Source organism: Haliotis asinina, chromosome 15 (assembly GCF_037392515.1).
Source record: "Haliotis asinina isolate JCU_RB_2024 chromosome 15, JCU_Hal_asi_v2, whole genome shotgun sequence".
NCBI classification, from domain to species: Eukaryota; Metazoa; Mollusca; class Gastropoda; order Lepetellida; family Haliotidae; genus Haliotis; species Haliotis asinina.
This window is the reverse complement of record NC_090294.1, coordinates 42,892,415-42,907,451: the sequence shown is the minus strand read 5'-3', so window position 1 is coordinate 42,907,451 and position 15,037 is coordinate 42,892,415.

Below are 15,037 nucleotides of genomic sequence, written 5' to 3'. Positions count from 1 at the left end.
CTATCAAGTTTCAGCTATGCATATTAAACAATGGGAAGGTGTCGTTACAAAATATTCTATTACTTTACTGTGTTGATAACAATCATTTGACAGTTATTAATTCTGTAATGGACATTTCTGACCAATGCGGTATTCAATATATTTGACAATAATTCCCAGCCACCCCGTTAACATTCAAAGGATGGTTATCAGCGCAGCTAATCCAAACCCACCAAGGACACGTTCGGTGTGGAAATTCAATGCAGTATTAATGACCTCTCCATCATCAAAAACTGCCATAGCTCCCACCTGAATATTTTATTTCATATCAGATCCTATCGGCGCGTTCAGTGGAGCTCTAATGGCAACCATTTGATTAATAAAATATTTCCATTTCGCCATTTTCTCTCAGGACGTGCGTGCTTATGGCGGAAGTGGCTAATGACGTGACGTCACAATGACGTGGGGTTTTGTATGGGTGTCGGTGAATCTTTTATAACATCAGTGAGTTAGGTTACTGTGACAGGTCTTAATTATTTTTTAATCCGCGTGAGCGTGTAAGAATACGGTGTTATGTTATCAACAGGTGAGAAGCAACTACCTTTTATTATCACTATGAATGCCAAGAATATCTATAGCGATCTTTCAAAATCATGTTCTCCGTTTTACGTGACAAATGAAACATAGGAAAAGATTACTCTTTATGTACGTTGATGCAGAAAAGGACCTGTTGACTAATCACGGTTACGCTTAAAACTGCATATACACATAAAGTGTCGCAATGTAAGGAGAAACACGAACCAGTCTGTGTCAGAGGTTGAGGATGGTTTTACGTTGATTTTTAGAATTATGGAAGGTGTATCGCTACAAGAAGCATAAGGAAAAGGATAACAATGTGTGGATAACAAGTGATGTTTCTAACACTGTCACAAGGAAGTGATAAACCTTCACTGAAACGACGACCTCAGTGTAATGAAGACGCTGTTCATCAATATATTGTTATCCTTCCTTACTGCTCCGACGTCTAAATTCCTTTTAAACAGGAAAAGCATCCATTTATATACCCTCTTGTGGAATCGAAAACTGAATCCTGACAAGGCGAACAGACGCATTTTCAACTTTGCTACCACCAGCTCAACGTAACTATGCAAGACGTACCCATAGTAATGTAAAGACCACCAAGCTCCAACCCCACCCCTACTCCCACCCCCACCCCAAACCACAAAGAATCAAAACAAAAAAGCGAAACATACATATTTGCTAACAGTTTGCTATCACAAATATGACAGTTGGCGTTGCTAAAGTTTCAGATACCTTCATACTACAATACTTCAGAATACACCTGTCGTTATTTTCTTACTCACACAAGGCGCTAAGCCCATCACCTAACGCGTGACTCTGTGGTTACCGTTATAAGCTCGGCTTTCCATGCGCCACGCTCCGTCTACACTATCGACTCCAAAGCCGACACTGTAATGTTATTCAAACATACACTTCGTTTTTTGGTTTATAAGTTCCAGTTTGTTTATGTTGAGTTCATTTTGTCCCGCGGCACACGCAAATGTACATCCACACCTGTGAGTGAACATTCCTAATTGCGTTTAGTTCGTTGGGTTTTTTTTATACATTAACGTTTTCTCGCGCAATTATGCCTCTTTTTCATTAGTTAAATACCATATAAATACCAAAGGACTACAGTATGGATGTTTTTTTTTAAAAAAATATTACTTGTAAAGGTTAAATATTTTATTTCTGATATTTTATCAAGGTGCATATCAGAGGGTCCATGGATCATGTTGGAAAATGCTAATATGATATTCAAGAGTCGTGACGAGAGACGTGTGTTGTGCGTTAGAATATGGTAACAAAGTGTTCAGTAGTTTTGAAGAGGGATGTTCAGACATTTTGGAATCGGACAAAAAGATTAGAACTGAAGAGGGACATGTAGGAATATGATAAGAAATTGTTCACAGGTTTTGTTTTTTCCTTGTTCGTTTGGTTTGGGTTTGTTTGTTTGTTTGTTTGTTTGTTTGTTTGTTTGTTTGTTTGTTTGTTCGGTTGGTTGGTTGGTTGGTTGGTTGGCTGGTTGGTTGGGGTTTTTTTTCAATTTTCTTCTTTCTTTTTTTTTTTTTTTTAGGGAAGTGCTCATTCCAGAACCCTAGCCCTGCAGTGCTAAGAAGGACTATCACGTTACTTCAGTGTGACGTCATGGCGAGTTATTGCGACGTAAGCAGACACAGATATGTAATTCATACAGTGAGTTAGTGTAGTTTTACGCCGCTGTTAGCAATATCCCAGCAATATCACGGTATGGGACACCAGAAATGGGCTTCACACATTGTTCTATTTCATTTTGGACTTATTTATTTTACATTGCATGTGTGGTATGCTGTGTGTCAATCTTACTTGACCTAGTTTAATGCGTTTCAAAACATTGATTACAGAACTGTCTCGTTTCCTGTTTTCCTGGTCTCCGTCCTACTGCGCAACCTACTGAGATAACCAGTCCAGAATTTTTAGTCTATATCGTTTAACACAAATATTGCTCAGTATGATTAATTTTGATAAGTCTAAGCACTTGTATACTACAACACTTCGCTCCTCTCAACCTTGCAAACACGTCGTACAACAAGGTCTGACACACAGAAACCTGGAAATCGTGGAAATCTCAAAACGAGGCGCTGCCGCTAGAAACGTTTGACGTTCTGGTACGGAACTGATATTACATCAACCTGATTGTGCGTTATTGAACTAAGTTGAATGTGCGCAAAACACACACATAAGGTTTAACCAGTGAGCCAGGTATATTGTGAATCGTTTTACGACCTCATCGTCGACAGGGGCAGTCTGTGTTTAGGTATGCTGCCTGAACCTGGACATAAAGTTTAGAAAGACGGCGTTATTGAAGTTTAAACTTAAAATTCATTTGTAAATACCATTTTCTTATGAAAGAAGGAACTGAAATTCAGTTAAACCAGAATTGTTTGTGGTGTCTATTTTCACTTTCACTCAAAAATTTCGGATCGGCTGAAAAGGAGGTCATTGTCTGAATAGGTTAATTCTATGGAACAAGACTGCGGTTATTTTGAAGGGAGGGGGGCATCTCAATATGCTTTCTTTTTAACAGGAACAACTAAGACATCCCATGACGTTGTTGGGGTCATTGTAATGGACTTTTTTGTTTCCTGCTACTACTACTAAAGCCCCCTGAGTAGTAGTAGTAGCAGTAGCAGCAGCAGCAGCAGTAGCAGCAGTAGTAGTAGTAGTAGTAGTAGCAGCAGCAGTAGCAGCAGTAGTAGTAGCAGTAGTAGTAGTAGTAGCAGCAGCAGTAGCAGCAGTAGTAGTAGCAGTAGTAGTAGCAGTAGTAGTAGTAGTAGCAGCAGCAGCAGTAGTAGTAGTAGTAGCAGCAGCAGTAGCAGTAGCAGTAGCAGTAGCAGCAGTAGTAGTAGCAGTAGTAGTAGTAGTAGCAGCAGCAGTAGTAGCAGTAGTAGTAGTAGTAGCAGCAGCAGTAGCAGCAGTAGTAGTAGCAGTAGTAGTAGCAGTAGTAGTAGTAGTAGCAGCAGCAGTAGTAGTAGTAGTAGTAGCAGTAGCAGTAGCAGTAGCAGTAGCAGTAGCAGTAGCAGCAGTAGTAGTAGCAGCAGCAGCAGTAGTAGTAGTAGTAGCAGCAGCAGCAGCAGTAGTAGTAGTAGCAGCAGCAGCAGCAGTAGTAGTAGTAGTAGTAGCAGCAGCAGCAGCAGTAGTAGTAGTAGTAGTAGTAGCAGTAGCAGCAGCAGCAGCAGCAGTAGTAGTAGTAGTAGTAGCAGCAGCAGCAGCAGCAGTAGTAGTAGCAGCAGCAGCAGCAGTAGTAGTAGTAGCAGCAGCAGCAGCAGTAGTAGTAGTAGTAGTAGCAGCAGCAGCAGCAGTAGTAGTAGTAGTAGTAGTAGTAGTAGTAGTAGCAGTAGCAGCAGCAGCAGCAGCAGCAGCAGCAGTAGTAGTAGTAGTAGTAGCAGTAGCAGCAGCAGCAGCAACAGTAGCAGTAGCAGTAGCAGCAGCAGCAGCAGTAGTAGTAGTAGTAGTAGCATAAGAAGAGGAAGAAGAAGAAGAAAACCGGTTGAGCTTGGCATATCGTGAAAGCTTACTGTTCGAAAGTTCTTCGACATCTCTTGCATCTTGTGGAGAGTTAAATCGGCCTGTCTTTGACATTTACCATTTCGGTGACAACCATGAATACTGGGACCGCGAAACATAATCGCGATGAATCTTGGATTATCCAGGCTCGTCCAAGGTAGATTTACGGAGCGTTTAACAATATTCCAACAATATCACGGCGATGGACACCAGAAATGGACTTTACACATTGTACCCAAGCTGTACCCAGCCTGGCGAAACGAACGCTTTAACCACTAGGCTACCACACCATCCCGGGTCGTCCAAGGGTGGGAGTGCGTCAGTGTGTACGTTTTTAACAATATTCCAGCAATATTCCAATATTCAACAGCGGTGGACACCAGAACGCTTTGACCAAATGGCTACCCCATTCGTTCTTCGTCCAAGTAAAGCGAACTGACCTTTCTTCCTACACATGCCAAGACCCGTGAAGGTCCGGGGTAGAATAGGCATTCAGTAACCCATGCTTGCCATAAAAGGCGACTATGATTGTCGTAAGAGGCGACTGTGATTGTCGTAAGAGGCGACTATGATTGTCGTAAGATGCGACTTATAGGATCGGGTGGTCAGGCTCGCTGACTTATTGTTGACTCATGTCATCGGTTCCCAACTGCGCAGATCGATGCTCATGCTGTTGATCACTGGATTGTCTGGTCCAGACTCGATTATTTACAGACCACCGCCATATGGCTGGGATATTGCTGAGTGCGGCGTAAAACTAAACTCACCCATGTTAAACTGAGTCAAGGGGCTGCTCAACTACTTTGACTGTCTGTATAACATCCTCGGTACAATGAGCGGCATGTGATTGATGGTCCCCTTGGAAAAAAGAAACATTGAACGGGATACGATTCAACTCGCCGATAAGTAACGGTGTTCACAAAAGCCTGACTGGGTCTCCGTGACATTGCCGAGACGACAGAAATCAGACGACGCCATAAAAAGTGAATAAAACAGTTTGACCTCGACCTTTTGAGCTTTCGTTAATTTATCATTCGCGACCGATGTCAAACGTATGCGATACGCGTCAGTGCGCATGCGTTATCAGCTGGCGAACGGCTTAAGTGTGATAGGAAGCTGTTTGTTAATGATGAGATAAGATCCAATGGCTTTTTACACATGGACCGTGATGGGTGTTATGGCCGTAGGGTACGTAGTGTCTCACATTGGTTGGTTTGATAAAATTACTTCCTCGTATGTCCACGAATTATCGCTTTTTCTCTGAATACATGTAATTTGAATAAAACAAATAATTCCCTTTAAACAGAAAATGAGCCCCAGTGAGGTAGGGGATGGATCTGAGGAAATCTGGACTTTCTCATTTCATTCAACGCTTTAGCATTCCAGAAAGGACTGGGTGGAAAATATTGCGGTTCAATATGAGAAATAACTGTTATCTTAATATTTGTATTTGCTGTTAGTTCCGATTCCCGGCAAGATTCTAGTTATCTGAAAGTGCAAGTAATTAGTTGTGCTTAAACAGGCCAGAGTAGAGACTGACATCGCGATCAACGTGTAACTGTGTTGGTTTTAACCCCATTTGAACTTATATTCCTGGGCCCGGATTCACAAAGCTCTCGTAAGCCTAAGTCGTCGTAACTTTCCTGGGAGCATTGGTACCTCCTGTGTTACAGTATGCGAGGTTACGAATACTACGAGAATAGTTACGAGATCTAAGGCTATCGAGCGTTTTGTGAAACCGGGCCCAGAAATATAAATTTAAGTTTAATCTGAAGTGAGTAAGTGAGTCTATTTTTACGCCTCACTCAGCAAAATTCCAACCGTAAGGAGGAGGCAGTACGTATCGCAATATATGCTTTTGCATAGTATTATATCGCAAAATGAACATACCCACCCCTATGGATGATGGTCATACACAATGAGGCAGTGTCTTCCAGTCATCTGTCTTATCACGGCCGCTATCAACTGCAGGCATTTATAGCTCAATGTCTGGTCACTGTAATCTCTCATCTCGTGCAAGTAGACATGATGGCCATATAAACCTCGAAATAGATATTTGGATTATCAGTGCAGTTTCAAAACAAAGATGTGGTTATCACTGATAGGGCCGAGAAATAAAAATGTTTGCTTGTGACAGAGTTTGTTTGTCGTTTAAACCAGCACACAGCTCAATGTTAGCTACATGGCGACAATGTGTAAATAATCGAGTCTGGGCCAAATAATCCAGTGATCAACAGCATGGGCATCGATCTATGCAACCAAGTCGGTGAGCTTGATCCCTTTTGTTGCCTCTTATGACACGTTCCTCACGGGTCAATTACACTAACAAGTAAGGTGTGGTGCTCACAATGACAGATCACAACTGAAGTCTGAGAAAAGTGGATCCTGACACAGTGAAAGGACGCAACTGTAATTACGGCGCTTCAGAGCAGAAAGCCACCAAGTTGAAGGGTATAGATTTGCTCTAAGGCTGTACTGAATTCTAAGCCCATGGGTGCATATTGATTCTATCCTTTCACGAGGCAAGTCTACAACGCAGGTCTGATAGATGGACAATGTAATTTAATAGAAATTATCATTTAATTTATTAAAAAATACTTTAGAGACTTCTGAAACTCAAAGTGAAGGGCTGAACAGGGGATATGATGAATTATTAGCAGAGACTTCGGATGGCCTGTATGCACTGTAAAAAGTATAACCAAGCCGGGCACACAGTGTGAATGAGTGAATGTAGTTTTATGTCGCTTTTAGCAATACTCTAGCAACATTCCTGAGGTGGACACCAGAAATGGGCTTCACACATTACACCCATGTTGGGAATCAAACCCGGGTCTTCGGTGTGACAAGCGAACGCTTTAACCACTAGGCTAGCCCACAGCACCTCAGTACCAAAGCGGATGCTGTACTTAAAAATGATCCGAACACACTAAGCGGAGACAAGGAAATGACTTCTAGTTTGGCCGACAGATTGAGATGACGCCTGTACGTCCAGCTGGCCAACAATGACCGTGTAATCAGATACGCTCACATTAAACAGGATAGTGGTCAAGCCAGTGGACACGTGCTGTAGATGGCATGGTGGTTCATAGAACGGTCAGTGAGATAAAGCTTCAGAACGTCCATCAAAATTTCTTGGTGGCTGATACTGATAGGGTATCAGAAGAGCCTCCGGTGTTGTGTCCAAGTTCATCAATCAAACGGAATAAGATATTTCTGAATCCTTCATCAATGATACATGACTGAGCCACCTTGTTGAAGAGGTGTGAGGAAGATGATATTGATTATGTTATTAAAATATCCCTTAGTCACTGTAACAAACCCATGTAACTTGAAAAGGGAGGCCCAGGGTGACAGGAGATTCAGAACCTGGGAAAATCTAGACTTGCTTCATTTAGAGCTTTAGAATTGCAGGGAGGGCGAGGTTGTATACAAAATAATGTGGTTCATGGACAGGGAGACAGACTACTTTGCAGGGAGGGAGTAACGAAAACAATGTGGTACATGGACAGACTGATGTAACTGCTTGAGGCAGATTTTGTTTATTTCAACCGCTTTATTTGGGCCTTGAAGATATATATATATATATTTTTTTCAAAATATGTAGTATTACCAGCGAAAGAAGCTACCTTCAAACACTCACCCCCTAACAAAACATGCTGCCAGAATCAACTCACTGAGTTAGAAGGAAGATTGAATCAACTAGATTATTACACCACATTAACTCACTCGTGTTTAAAAATCACAATCATTCTGTCAAAAATAACAGTAATGTCTACAACACCCGAACTAACCAATAGGAGGGGGTGTATAGTTTGAACTTCACTAATATTTCCGTAAAGTTACGATAAAAATGTAAGTATCATCATCAGCTGTGCGTATTTTGAATTTTTTTTTTTTCATCTGAACAAACAAAGAAAATGCAATATGGAGTTGTGAAAAATAAAACGACGCGGGGCACTGACATTTCGGCTAAATACCGGAAGAATGCGATAATTCACGAACTTAACGTATGTTTCCGTCACGTAATCGGTCGTTTCCGTATCAAGTAGAAATGTCAACAGTATAGCCTCGTATCGCTTCCTACGAGTTGTAGTGGAGCTTTTAAGAAAAATATTCGCGTAATTTGACTTTATAAATATTCTAATGGAAACGCGGTAAAACAGAGAGAGTGCAAATGCAGATGTTTAGGTGTGTCCGTTTTTAACATTTTACTAAACGTGCGTGCAGTGACAACCAACACTCGGAAATATTAAAGGTACAGTACACGGTGTGTTTGAGTTTTACTAACGGTTCTAAAATTTACGGACATTTCAGAAAATGAAAGATTATCTATACTTATACAAAACGTTAAAAGTACCCACGTTGATAAACTAGCATGTACAGTAGAACATAATACACGTCACGTCACGTCAGCCATCGTTGACGTAATCTGGTCGGCATTGATGATAATCGTATTGTAACCAGAATCGGCGATTTATCATATTATTCAAGTGTGGAAAGCTGAAACTTCTGAGTTTGCGAAAAGGTATATTTTCACTGCAGTTACAGAAATATGGTGTGTTTATTGCAGTGACTATGTCACTTTGTCGCAGAAACTTCATGGAACAACAACGTTTGTGCGATCTGATGTGATACATGTCCAGGGCCCCGTTTCACAAAGCTCTCGTAAGCCAAAGATCTCGTAAGCCAAAGCTCTCGTAAGCCAAAGATCTTTTGCCACCGACAGGCATGTCTTGCGTGATGCAGACAGCATCTACGGTACTGGAAAAAAGTTTGGGATGGTGTTTTGATTCACTGTTCGAAATTTCATGTGGACAGCTAAGGTGGCAGGGCAAGGGTGTACATACGGGGTATGCTGACGTGTGCATGGCTCAACGTCAACAGTTTGGTGACGAAAGTGTTATTATAAGGGGAAGAATCACATCCATGCCTCAGCAAGATAATGGCCGCTCACATGTCGCTCGTGTTGTGACAAATTTCATTGGACAACAGAACATTCCGGTACAGCTGTATATTCCATGGACAGCTGTTTCTCTGGTCATGCGCCCTGTCGGGCACGTTTGGGATGAAATGGAAAGACGTCAAGTTCAGTCAAGTTCAGAATTCACTGACGTTGGCTAAACTGGGACAAGCATTGGTTCAGACATGGACCAACATTCCCCAAACTTTCTTCAATCGCTTAGTGTCGTCTATGCGTCGTCGTTGCAAAGCCTGCATCAACGCCAATGGTGGACACACGCGATACTGAATTTGTGAGTAACTGAACTTCAAGGACATGTCACGACGTCTCGTGTCAGATCATTTAGATTTCGATATTATCTATCCCCGATAATCTCCAGGCGTTTACTATGGAGATTATCGATGGATATAATCTTGTCAACAGTTAGAGTGAGTGAGTGAGTGAGTGAGTTTAGTTTCACGCCGGACTCATCAATATTCCAGCTATATGTCAGCGGTCTGTAAATAATCGAGGTTGGACCAGGCAATCCAGTGACCAACAACATGAGCATCGATCTGTGCAATTGGGAACCGATGACATGTGTCAACCAAGTCAGTGAGCCTGACCACCCGATCCCGTTAGTCGCCTCTTACGACGATCATAGTCGCCTTTTATGGCAAGCATGGGTTGCTGAAGGCCTATTCTACCCCGGGACCTTCATGGGTCGTCAACAGTTAAACTGTGATTAAGGAAAACACCAAAGATGGGGGGGGGGGGGGTTCATTAAAACGTGGCATGACATCAAATAATGAGACTGTTCGCGTCGGGACAACCGGTGAGTTGTCTACCGTCATGTGATAGTCACGAAACTTTACCGGCTAAGTCGGATAGTGTGATGTCTATCTGTTATGTCTATCTGGTATTTTATTTCTATTCGCAATAATTGGATTTCATTTCCCACATCAACCATTTGTACATGAACAAAACAAAAAGCCTGAAATCGACAAAACGGTAGTTGATCCATTATAAATCTAGTTTTTCAAATTGTAAGGCATCCTTTTGTGTGAAGCGCGAGAGAATGTGGTTTTTGAATCACTCTAATTAAAATGGCTGAAGGGGGGCCATTTTCTCTTAATTTAGCGCTTCTGTTTGGAATCATCCTCTATTGTCGGGGACTGGTTTTCCATACCATTACGTTTATTACCCGAAGCCCTATTCACAAAGCATTTGCAGGTTTACGTTATTCGTTATCCAACGATATACCATATAGTTACGACAGGTCGTAACGTTACGAACGCTCTGTGGATCGGGACGCATGACCCATTCGTCGTCAAACCTTGAATCGGAAGTGACGTCATACTTAATCTCCGCCTTAAATAAGCTAAGCCCCCGTCTCGCACGTCGCATGCGCAATCTCGCAAGGTGACGTGAGCAAAGGGAGCCGAGAACCAACTTATGCCTTAAAGATCATACGAAGGTATACTAATTCGAAAGCCATTTTTACCATTATGTCATATGAAAATGAAATATGAAATGCGAAGAGGTCCAGGATGATAATCTTTAAGGATCCATAAGATAATAACCTTCATTTTTAGGATAATAAGGACATGGGGTATTTTAAAGTTTAGAACATATTGTCCAGATGGAATTAGCTTGATTACAAAATTTTTATGACTGATCAAATAATAACCACATTGACAAATATATCGATGAATTCAACATATCTTGTATTTGGGATTACACTTTCTTTGTAAACTAGTAAACTACAGATTCTAGTAGTTTTGTTGGGATGAGTCCCATCCAGGATTCATGCGTGGTGCGCGGCTGAGTTTGTGTGATGGCGATTAGGTGTGATTAGGGTGTGGGGTAATCCCAAATATAACGTGTTACAGTGGACCATTTTCTAAATGACATTGTGTAATCATACATTGTGTAAATCAAAGTAAACAGTTTCGTTCGACTTTTCCAGATTGGGGCTGCATAGATTCATTATCTGGTTTATGCAAGGTATCTCGGGTAATAAACTCATGGGCGGGAAGAGTGATCTGATCTTAGTAACCAACAGTAACTTGCGACAGTTTGCGTTCATGGTTACACAAGCCGTGCATTTGTGTCAGTGACCTTAGTACTTCGGAGTCAAGGTCACCAAGACGCCGCAAATGGATTTGCGCAGATGATAACTCTCTGTTGTGGCAATTAATTGATTTTCTGAAAATGACTGCTTTTATCTAAATCATACAGTAATCTTAAGTATCATTCTCCCCTGTTTGAAAAAACATATCAAAGAAAAGGTATTGGACAGTCTTGGTCTTTTTTCTGCTGTAACGAAACCCGAGTAAAACACAAAAAATCCATATTCCCTTTGATAATTCTCTTCTTCACGACAAGAATATTGATTGATGGGAATACAAAACATGACAGTGAATGTCCGGGGAAATTATATTTTATCAAATAACAACGGTAAAAATAACTCACGTTTTAAATAACTCCGGATCATGCATGGATATGGAGCATTAACAAGAGCCGTTTTTAGGGTATATTAGGTATAAAATACTTCAAGGCCATATGACTCATTTCATGTTGATCTGCTTTAAATGATCGCATTGGAGAAGCTGGTTATTGCAAAAGGTTCTGTACTCAGGGCATGTTAACAGTTCATGAGTGACTGATTGAGTGCGTGCGTGCGTGCGTGCATGCATAAGTGAGTGAGTGAGTGAGTGAAATAATATGTTACATCGTCTCGGCATTATTCTAGCTATATAACGACGAGACCAAAACTGTGCACATGCACATTTTACTGTTCGTGAACGGTATTATCAGCACTCTTGGTGTCCTTTCTTTAAGCAAAGTATGGGCCAGGGGGGTAACACAGTGGTTAAAGCGTTCACTCGTCAAACCGTAGACCTGGGTTCGATACCCCACTTTGGTACAGTGTGTGAAGCCCATTTCTATAGACTAATGGTTAGTCTCTGAATATAGATTTATAAAGTTTTGATAGAAACAATTCCTTTCAAAACTTCAAAGGGACCCATTAGATGAGAGATTCAGAACCTGAAATGAGGAACTACACACATGAGGACTTTAAAGTTGTAGAAAGGGTTAGACACAAAAAGATAATACAGTTCTGGGAAATTGAGTCTGTACATTTCTGTTATTCCTGAAAGGGGTGTAAAAATATACTCGCCCTCCTAAGCTATATCACCGCAAATACAGCCGTAGTTGATTGTACATGCAGCAAGCTCCTTTTGAAGAAACAAAGTACGATCGCGAACGCGGCGCGAGATGTTCGCGTCGTGAACGCGATATGGTAATCCTACCCGGTGTTTCCAGTCACCCTACTTTTCTCGGGGGCGATGACTCATTACTAAAAAAAATAAGAAAGGACATGCAGCAATGAATCCTGGCAACATGTCAGCAATATCATAGCGGGTACACAGGAATTGAGCATCCTGCATGACCTGGTTTAATGAACAGGTTTGAATTCTTAGTCCGCGGGGGTTTTGCCGTCTGCAGTTATATCTGTCATCACCACTCTCAGTGACATCTCTCTATTCCGGAAACAACAACATCAACGACTGCGACAGTGAACGTCTACATACACAAAAAGCGTTCGCTCGTCGCGTGGAAAATCCGGGTTTGATCACCCAAATGAGTACAATGTGTGAAGCGCATTTCTGGTGTCCCCAGCCGTGATAATGCTTGAGGTTTATAAAAGCAACCTAATGCAAAACCCACTCACGCTGGATGTTTAGATCTCCACCTCACTCAACTGTTTGAATTCCGGATTCAAATAAAGTTTTCAAATTGCATTTAGAGATGTCAAACACATACAGGTGAAGGTTTACAGGTGTCATCTTCTGTAACATGAGGAACAAAACGTTTCGGGGTATGTTCTTACCTATTCATCGAGTGAATTATGGCATAACATAAGTTCTGTCCATGATGTTTCATTTTCAGGATTCAAACATATTTGGTCAGAAAATATGGCATTGGCTGTTTGAAAAGCTGTCCTTCATGGGCATGTTCTCAAGGTTTATTGTTTGTTGTTTATGTGCGTGGCGGCGGCCTGTACATAAATCAGGATAAGACAATCCAGTGTTTGATATCATGAGCATCGGTTTACAACAGGGATACATACGTCAACAAAACAAGCGAGTCTGACTGCTAATCCAGTTACAAATAAGGGATATATAGGAAGACATATTTATCCATGTTGAAACGAAATTCGTTGACTGTAACATTAGAATTTTGTGTTAAAACGGCAATTTTCAATAATACTCTAAACAAGCAGGTTTTGCCTGTTTTTCAAGTTCAAAACTATAATAATCCCACATCTTGAATACAATGTGTGACATCTTGTTTAAAAAAGATGCAGAGTTCAAAACGCAATATTCATTGTTCGCTGGCCGTTTAAAGTGCATTATGACATCATTTGTCTTCTGTAATCTACTACTGTTATCAACAAGGCCGTGTTGATTGACGGGTGGTGCGAGGTTACGTCATGACATCTGACAGACAGGTGCTTGTGTGTAATGGGCGTTGATGTTGTAACACCATACGGGGCTCATCACAAGCACATGTCGATCACATTATACATGTTCACATATGGGTTTTCGCGATTATGTTTCTCATTGATGCAATAATTCACTCTGTTATAAGAATAAAGGGTAAAATGTGAAACAATTCGCTGTATAATTATCTCATATATACTGAAATCGAGAGAATATCAACAATTAGACGCTAACATTTAAATTATATTACCTTTAAATTTTATTACACGATTAGTTTAATTTTTGTGCTTTGCGAATAAACGTTGCGTGAATAGCATAAACATAAGTGATGTTCGGTTTCTTCGGTTCTGGGCAATAGTTTTGTGAATTAAGTAAATATCGACAGAAATTTAAACTACGAATGGTCACGTATTTTTGTTGTACTTATGAAAAAACCCTCATGCAGCTGATATACAGCTAGGTTCTTATATTTCATATTTTCTAATTCATCAAAAAAAAAACAAACTACGCTTAAACTAAATAATAAGACAATTGTCTGCATGAATTTTAAAACAAAATCTTTTAAGCATAATTCTATAATTTTCGTAGTAATTCTTTCAAAACTAATATATACTACACCATGTGTTAAAGTTGTCTAAATTGAAAGTAATGGAGTAATGGAATTTTCTTTAAAATTTGGGTCATCACATACATTTTGTTAAACGCAGTTCAACATTTGCAAACATCGGTGGGTCAAGAAGCCTGTGTATTGACAAGGCTATTGTCCAGTATCACTGAACCTTAGCCCGAATGGCTGTTCAGTGATGGCTTGCGATTGACCCTGAGTAATTGTTCACATTTTGGGGTTGAAATTCCCAGGACCATTTGACCAGATGACCCAGTTTACAAACGAAACAAATAAAGCATGTGTCAATTTGCACAAAAAACCAGCTAAACTTTCTTTAAGCAACACAAAAGGCGTAATCAGGAGTATATCTATCTTACTACACAATAAATAAGAACATAAACAAATATTTTCTTACCTTTTCCAACCTAGAAAGATAGCCATCGCTATAATGCACACAAGAAGCAAAGCCGCACTCAATATAAGAGAAGATTCATCAATGTAGCTCAACATCTTTGAGAGTTCGTCTGCTACAATCTTGCAAATAATCGATCTCTTTGGGTATTATACCTTCCAATATTGTCAGCATGCAGGTGAATGAATTGTAATTTGCGGTGTGAATTATGGGTAAAGGAGGCGGCGTCAGGTTGGTTTGATTGACACGTTTCTAAGTACGTACCTATTCTTAGCCAATAGGGGTAAAGTATTCCCAAACGAGGGCCATGCTTGATATGCGCGCATGGGAGATCTCGATTGGGCCACATTTGATGTTTACTTGTGTGAAATGATAACTGTATGAGTTACGGTTGAGTGAACATTGAGTGTCGAGCTAACCCAGTCAAGACAACAACCAACCAGAAAAGCCTCCTCCCCCGATGATAATAATGGGCTGGTCCG